Raw genomic sequence first — 8,378 nt, forward strand, 5'->3', positions numbered from 1 at the left:
GAGCTCCTGCTGGAGTTCCACCAGCAGAGGGGCGTTACCAGGATCCGAAGTCTGAAGGGCGGTTAAACGAGAGTCCATAGACTTCATAACAGACATAATACAGGTCTGATTCTCCCGTAAGAACAACAACTCCTTCTGGGTTGCTGCGGAGGCACCAGCGGGGTCCATGGCCTGATTGTACTGTGACACACTGACTGCACTCTGATGTAATCTGAGTGCAGTCCTATAGTGACCGTGAGGACGGAAGACTGTGACAATCTGACTGCACTCTGATGTAATCTGAGCGCAGTCCTATAGTGACCGTGAGGACGGAAGACTGTGACAATCTGGCTGCACTCTGATGTAATCTGAGCGCAGTCCAATAGTGAACGTGAGGACGGAAGAACCGGACAGAGAGTGGACCCTCTGGGTCACGGTACTGATACACCCAGGGGCGAGCGACCCCGAGATGTCAACCCCTATACAGGGATAGTTGGGGAGCAGGCCCGAGGGGAACAATATCGCAACAGCTGGCACCAAGAGGGACCGCTCAGGAAAAATGGAGAGAAGACAGGAGGAGAATAAGCCTGAGAAAACAGACCAGACCGGAGCAGAAAAGGATCTGAACCAGACAGGGCCAAACGAAGGTACAAACTGCACACAACAATCAGGCACCTCCATTATGGAGGCGAGGCCTGATATAGCCCAAAGAAATACATGATTGGAGGAGACAGGAGCAGGGAGGATCCAAAATGGTTAATTGAAGGAAGACGTGCACGCCCGCGTCCTAAGGTGCATGTGTGGAGCAGGTACAGGACGGGAGGGAAGAGGAGCGCGCACCCCACACCGAAGTCCCCGAGCAGCAGGAAGAGGACGCGGGGAACCGGCGCGACACTGAGAGCGGCGAGGAGAAATGGAGAGAGCGGGACTGATAGGAGAAGCGGCCGCAGCGTCAGAGGAGGCCGGTATGACAGACGGCCGGGTCTTGGTAGATTTGCAGTGGTATACTACTCCTTCCATTTCAATATGATCGCTTGCACAGTGCTCCTTGGGATGTTTAAAGTTTTGGAAATAATTTTGTATCCAAATCCGGCTTTAAACTTCTCCACAACAGTATCACGGCCCTGCCTGTTGTGTTCCTTGGTCTTCATGATGCTCCCTGTGCTTCAAACAGAACCCTGTGACTATCACAGAGCAGGTGCATTTATACTGAGACTTGAATACACACAGGTGGATTATATTTATCATCATTAGGCATTTAGGACAACATTGGATCATTCAGAGATCCACAATTAACTTCTGGAGTGAGTTTGCTGCACTGAAAGTAAAGGGGCCGAATAATATTGCAGCCCTACTTTTCAGTTTTTGAATTTCCACAAAAATTTAAAATAACCAATAAATTTTGCTCAACTTCACAATTGCGCTCCACTTGTTGATTCTTCACCAAAAATTTACATTTGGTATCTTTATGTTTGCAGCATTATATGTGGGAAAAGGTTGAAAAGTTCCAGGGGGCCGAATACTTTCGCAAGGCACTGTATATGGTCTCATTTTCTCACTTGAGAAAATGAAACATTTGGAGCTAGAGCAACATTTTTATGGGAAATATGTATTATTCCATTTTCATGGGTCAGCATTATAAAATTTTGTGAATCACTTATGGATTCAAGGTGCTCATTACTAGAGATGAGCAAATCCAACCTCCATTAGATTCAATGGGAGGCCAAACCAAACATATACACAACACCTTAAGGAGTGACAAAAAGCTTCCCAAACAGCTAAAATTAGGGACAGACACCATAAAAAGTGGCATCAATTGACACAGTAGAAATTTGAAAATGGCCCAGCAGCAGTCAGGCATGGGCCATGCATGAGGTATCAGGGTCTGGGTTAGCATTTACAGCTTTGAATTGAAGTTTCAATTAAGACGAGGTGAGTGAGGGACTGATGTAAGCCTGCAGTGCTGGGAGCCCTGACACCTCATGCAACAGCTTAAACATGATTTTTGAACAGCCACACTCAGGTGGCACAAATATCAGTTTGGTATACCACAAATGTTATAAAAATGTAAGGATAGCCCTACTGCTACAGGCAACACACATGAAGAAGACCTAACTTGGAGTACAAACATTTCCCTAAATTATTGACACACACTGCTAAAATGTCATAAATTTCCCAGAGTAGAAATATTATAATCGCACAGATTTTTTAAAACTTCAGTTACTGTACGGTTTACTTGACTCATTTTCTTTGGCAGCCGCACGGTGGTATTATTATTATTTATTGTTATAGTGCCATTTATGTGAAAAGGGGTATACATAACAAAAACAAGTCCAATAATCTTTAACAATACAAATCACCGACTGCTACTGGAGGACAGAGAACCCTGTCTGCGAGGGCTCACAGTCTACAAAGGATGGGTGAGGATACAATAAGTGAGGGTAGAGCTGCTTGTGCAGCAGTATGGTAGAGCGATGGACAGTGTAGGTTGTAGGCTTGCCGGAAGAGCTATTTCTTCAAGTTCCTTTTGAAGGTTCACATGGTAGGCGAGAGTATGATATGTTGAGGCACACAGTTCCAGAGTAGAGTGGATCTACTGGAGAAATCTGGTATGCAATTGTAGGAAGAGGAGATAAAAGGTAGAGAAGGAGATATTGTGAAGATCAGAGGTTGCGTGCAAGTAAGTACCAGGAAACTAGTTCACAGATGTAAGGAGGAGAGAGGTTTTGGATTGCTCTGTATGTCAAACTTAGTGTTTTGAACAGGAGTATCTGAGCAATGGGGAGCCAGTGCAGAGACTGACAGAGGGGCAAAGCCAGGGAATAGCGTGGCGACAGGTGGATTAGTTGGGCAGCAGAGTTAAGGATAGATTGGATGGATATGATAGTGTTAGAAGGGAGGCCACGGAGCAGGAGGTTGCAGTAGTTGAGGTGGTAGATGATGAGGGCATGCACTAGTGTTTTTGCAGATTCATGGTTGAGGAATCTGTGGATTCGGGATATATTTTTGAGTTGGAGTCGGCAGGAGGGGGAAAGGGCTTGGATCTCCGATTTGAAGGAGAAATCAGAGTCAAGCCATTGATTTTGATGGATAGGTCAGTTGGGGGGTTGAATGAGACGGTGGAAAGATGATGAATTTGGTTTTATCCATGTTAAGTTTCAGAAATCTAGGAGAGAAGAAAGATGAAATAGAGGACTGACATTTTGAAATTCTGGTTAGTAAGGAGGTGATATAAGGTCTAGAGAGGAAGATCTGTATGTCATCAGCATAGGGGTGATACTGAAAGCCGTGAGACTCCATGAGCTATCCCATGCCGAAGGTAGATGGAGAAGAGCAGGGGTCCTAAAACTGAACCTTGGGGAACACTGACAGACAGGGTCGAGATGAGGAGGTGGTGTGTGAGTGGGAGACACTGAATGTCCTGTGTTAGGTATGAGGAGATCCAAGATAGGGTTAAGCCTGTGAAGTCCAGAGATGAGAGAATCTGTAGTATGAGGTAATGGTCTACTGTGTCAAAGGTATACCCAAATTTATATAGACCAATTACTGTATTAGGCGTACCTCCAAAATAACATATCGCCAAATAGAGAGGGAAGTAACATACCAAAAATAAAATATAAAAGATTTTTATTTGACAATTTTTAAAAGCCAAAAAATACAAATAATACATACAAAAAGAGGATGAAAACACGGCAAAATGAGCCCAAGGCAGTCCTTAAAGTATGATATTATACAAAAAAAACAAAGTATAGCAATAATAGACCGGTGTATTAATTTACATGCAACAGCAGGCTCTGGAATACAGAGAAGAAAAATTGACCAAAAGTGTGCCTACTAGAGGCTAACAAAATATAAGGCAATTCACTAACACCTATAACAAATAGCCAGATAATGCTAAAAAGCTATGCTAACACACAAGGTAACAAACCAATGTAAGTGGTATAAAAACCTACTGAAGGTTGCGGTTATATGAAGCCATATGTTGGTATATAGACTGATGGTAAACAAAAATGGTATAAGGCTATAAGGCAATGCCATAAAGGAAGGTATCAGTGCATAATGCTACTGTGGTGAATGCCCCATTGCGCCTATGCAAAAGCCATATAGAAAGGTCAATAGTAATATGCTAGCGTTACGCTCATACCTGCTAATGGACGGATCTGCCAGGGACAAGAAAACCCCGACGCGCGTTTCACAGCGTAGCTTCTTCCAGGGGGTAGTTGTCCCTGGCAGATCCGTCCATTAGCAGGTATGAGCGTAACGCTAGCATATTACTATTGACCTTTCTATATGGCTTTTGCATAGGCGCAATGGGGCATTCACCACAGTAGCATTATGCACTGATACCTTCCTTTATGGCATTGCCTTATAGCCTTATACCATTTTTGTTTACCATCAGTCTATATACCAACATATGGCTTTATATAACCGCAACCTTCAGTAGGTTTTTATACCACTTACATTGGTTTGTTACCTTGTGTGTTAGCATAGCTTTTTAGCATTATCTGGCTATTTGTTATAGGTGTTAGTGAATTGCCTTATATTTTGTTAGCCTCTAGTAGGCACACTTTTGGTCAATTTTTCTTCTCTGTATTCCAGAGCCTGCTGTTGCATGTAAATTAATACACCGGTCTATTATTGCTATACTTTGTTTTTTTTGTATAATATCATACTTTATGGACTGCCTTGGGCTCATTTTGCCGTGTTTTCATCCTCTTTTTGTATGTATTATTTGTATTTTTTGGCTTTTAAAAATTGTCAAATAAAAATCTTTTATATTTTATTTTTGGTATGTTACTTCCCTCTCTATTTGGCGATGTGTCAAGTGTAGATGACAGGTCCAGGAAGAGGGCAAAAGTAGTGTCAGCTGGATTTGTCAGTTAGTATGTCATTGTTGACTTTAGTCAGGGCAGTTTCACTGGAATGGTGCGGTCGGAAGCCAGACTGTAAGTGGTCAAAGAGGGAGCAGGAGGAGAAGTTTGAGTAAAGTTCAAAATGGAGATGTTGTTCCACTAGTTTTGTGGCATAGGGGAGAAGTAATATGGGGCAACAGCTATACACAAAGGATGGGTCAAAGGATGACTTTTTTAGGATGGGTGTGATCGAGGCATGTTTGAAGCATGAGGGGAAGACAGCAGTTGTAAGTGACAGGTTGAAGTGATGGGTTAGTTTCAAGATGAAGACTTTTGTAAGGTTTGAATTGAGGTGGGAGATTGGGTCAAGTTCATAGGTGGAGAGATGTGATATGGAGAGTAAAGAGGAAATCTGATCTTTTGTGATGGTGGAGAAGTTGGTTTTGAAGGAGGAGAGTTGAGTATTTATGAGGAGGGGCTGTGGGGACAATCTTCTGCTTAAAGAATGAGACAAAGTCTTCAGCTTAGAGGAGTGGATAGGGAGTGGGAGCTGGGAAATGCAGAGAATTGAAAGTACTGAATAGCTATTTAGTGTTGTGAGACAGGGATGATATGAGAGATGAGAAGTAGGTTTGTTTGGCTGCAGTGAGTAATTGCACAGCATTTTGACAACTTCTGTTAGTGGATGGGCTACTTGACTTCCCTTCTTTGGCAACTACACAGGGGAATGCCAGAATGTGCTCAAGTGGTTGGCAGGCTCTGCATCAAGTTACCTTTCCTCCTCTTCCTCCACCTTAACAACACACACAGTACAGTCCTCATAAGTGGCACTCCAATTACCCTTGTTTTCCCCATGCGTCACAACTCTCCAACCTTTCAAGTGACTGTATGGAACCACAGATTTGCAAGTCTTCAGAGCTGTTTGCACATTCTATTTATGGGAAAAAAAGGTCTGCTCCAAAGATTCACAGACTTAAGGTACCTTCACACTGAACGATATCGCTAGCGATCCATGACATTGCAGCGTCCTGGCTAGCGATATCGTTCAGTTTGACACGCAGCAGCGATCAGGATCCTGCTGTGATGTCGTTGGTCGCTGCAGAAAGTCCAGCACTTTATTTCATCGTTGGACTCCCTGCAGACATCGCTGAATCGGCGTGTGTGACGCCATCCACCTCTCGTGTCTCCCCTTTTCCCCATAGTTTGTAAGCTTGCGAGCAGGGCCCTCACTCCTCCTGGTATCTGTTTTGAACTGTATTTCTGTTATGCTGTAATGTCTATTGTCTGTACAAGTCCCCTCTATAATTTGTAAAGCGCTGCGGAATATGTTGGCGCTATATAAATAAAAATTATTATTATTATATTATTAATATCTTCATTGGTGTATAGAGGCCCATTCCCAACAACCATCACTCCAGTGTTCTTATGGTACTTTGTGTTTGCTAACTGTGTAAGAAGGCTAATGGATGGTTAGAATACCCTTGAAAACCCTTGTGCAAGTATGTTAGCACAGCTGAAAACAGTTTGGCTGATTAGAGAACCTATAAACCTGACCTTCCTTTGAGCTAGGTGAGAATCTGGAGCATTACATTTGCTGGTTCCATTAAACTCTCAAAATGGGCAGCAAAAAGGACTTTCATGTGAAACTTGAGAGTCTATTCTTGTTCTTAGATGTGAAGGCTATTTCCATGCAAGAAATTGCCAAGAAACTGAAGATTTCCTACAACGGTATGTACTACTCCCTTCAGAGGAGAGCACAAACAGGCTCTAACCAAAGTAGAAAGAGAAGTGGGAGGCCTCGCTGCACAACTGAGCAACAAGACAAATACATTGGAGTCTGTAGTTTGAAAAATCGACGCCTCACAGGTGCTCAACCGGCAGCTTTATTTAATAGTACAGGCAAAACGCCAGTGTCAACGTCTACAGTAAAGAGGCAACTCCGGGATGCTGGCTTTCAGGGCTGAGTGGCAAAGAAAAGGCCATATCTGAGACTGGCTAATAAAAGGAAAAAAATAATATGGGCAAAAGAACACATACATTGGACAGAGGAAGATTGGAAAAAGTGTTATGGACAGACAAATCCAAGTTTGAGGTGTTTGGATCACACAGAAGAACATTTGTGAGACTCAGAACAACTGAAAAGATGCTGGAAGAGTGTCTGGGGCCATCTCTCAAGCATGGTGGAGGTAATGTGATGGTCTGGGGTTGCTTTGGTGCTGGTAAAGTGGGAGATTTGTACAAGGTAAAAGGGATATTGAATAAGGAAGGCTATCACTCCATTTTGCAATGCCATGCCATACCCTATGGACAGCGCTTGATTGGAGCCAATTTCATCCTACAACAGGACAATGACCCAAAGCACACCTCCAAATTATGCAAGAACTACTTAGAATACCAGCTGCCTGCTTCTTCCCTATCTGTAATGGAGTGGCTAGAGCAGTCACCAGATCTCAACCCCATTGAGCTGTTGTGGGAGCAGCTTGACGGTATGGTATGCAAAAAGTGCCCATCAAGCCAAACCAACTTGTGGGAGGGGCTTCTTGAAGCATGGGGTGAAATTTCTCCATATTACCTCAGCAAATTAACTGCTAGAATGCCAAAAGTCTGCAATGCTGTAATTGCTGCAAAGGCAGCATTCTTTGATGAAAGCAAAGTTTGAAGGAGAAAATTATAATTTCAAATAAAAATCTTTTTTTCAAACCTTGTCAATGTCTGGACTAGATTTTAAATTCATTTGACAACTCATTTGATTAATAAAAGTATGAGTTTTCATAAAAAAAACACAAAATTGTCTGGGACCCTAAAATTTTGAACGGTAGTGTACATGAACCGAAACATGCGTGATCAACATGCGTTAGTCTGGAAATCTTGCTGCCATAAAATGCAGACTAGCAGGCCTTGTAAACCACTGGCCACCCAATTAACCACATCTGCTGCTTCTTTCTCCTCCGTCAACGTGGCAAGTGTTCTCACAGTTTTCTATCTGCAGAACCTCCACTTGTTTATGAGCTACAGTTGTGGTGAGTGAGAGCCAGTCAACAGTTACGGAAGTGGATATGCCTACTGTTTTGACAGATCTCAGACACCAAGCACATCACATCTTTCTCAATCCACCATAACAGTTTATCGTGTTCACCTTACTCCACCCTCTGTCAAAGAAAAGAATTTGGGCTAAATGAGGACAAGGGAAATGTAAAACATTCAAGTGACCCTTGTTGCAGAGTGCGTCTTCTTGCAGTCACCGCTGTACTTAGGAGAGCTTCAATCAGCAAGATATCTTGAGTAAACAGTATTTACTTCATACTGGATAAACATGAGATACAATTCAGTGTCACACAGTCCGTGCACTGAAGACAACACATTCATGAAGAAAAGCAAAACAGAAAGTAAGAAAATAACCAACAACAGAGAGCTTCCCTCCCCACATTACAGCAAGTATATAACTTTACACACTATCGCCATCTGCTGTCTGGTTAGTATAAAGTCCTCCTTTCACTTATAATAAGTCCCAATCTGTTGCATATGCCAACACCCTTTCTCAACAGT

The sequence above is a fragment of the Ranitomeya imitator genome, chromosome 5 (genome assembly GCF_032444005.1).
Source record: "Ranitomeya imitator isolate aRanImi1 chromosome 5, aRanImi1.pri, whole genome shotgun sequence".
NCBI classification, from domain to species: domain Eukaryota; kingdom Metazoa; phylum Chordata; class Amphibia; order Anura; family Dendrobatidae; genus Ranitomeya; species Ranitomeya imitator.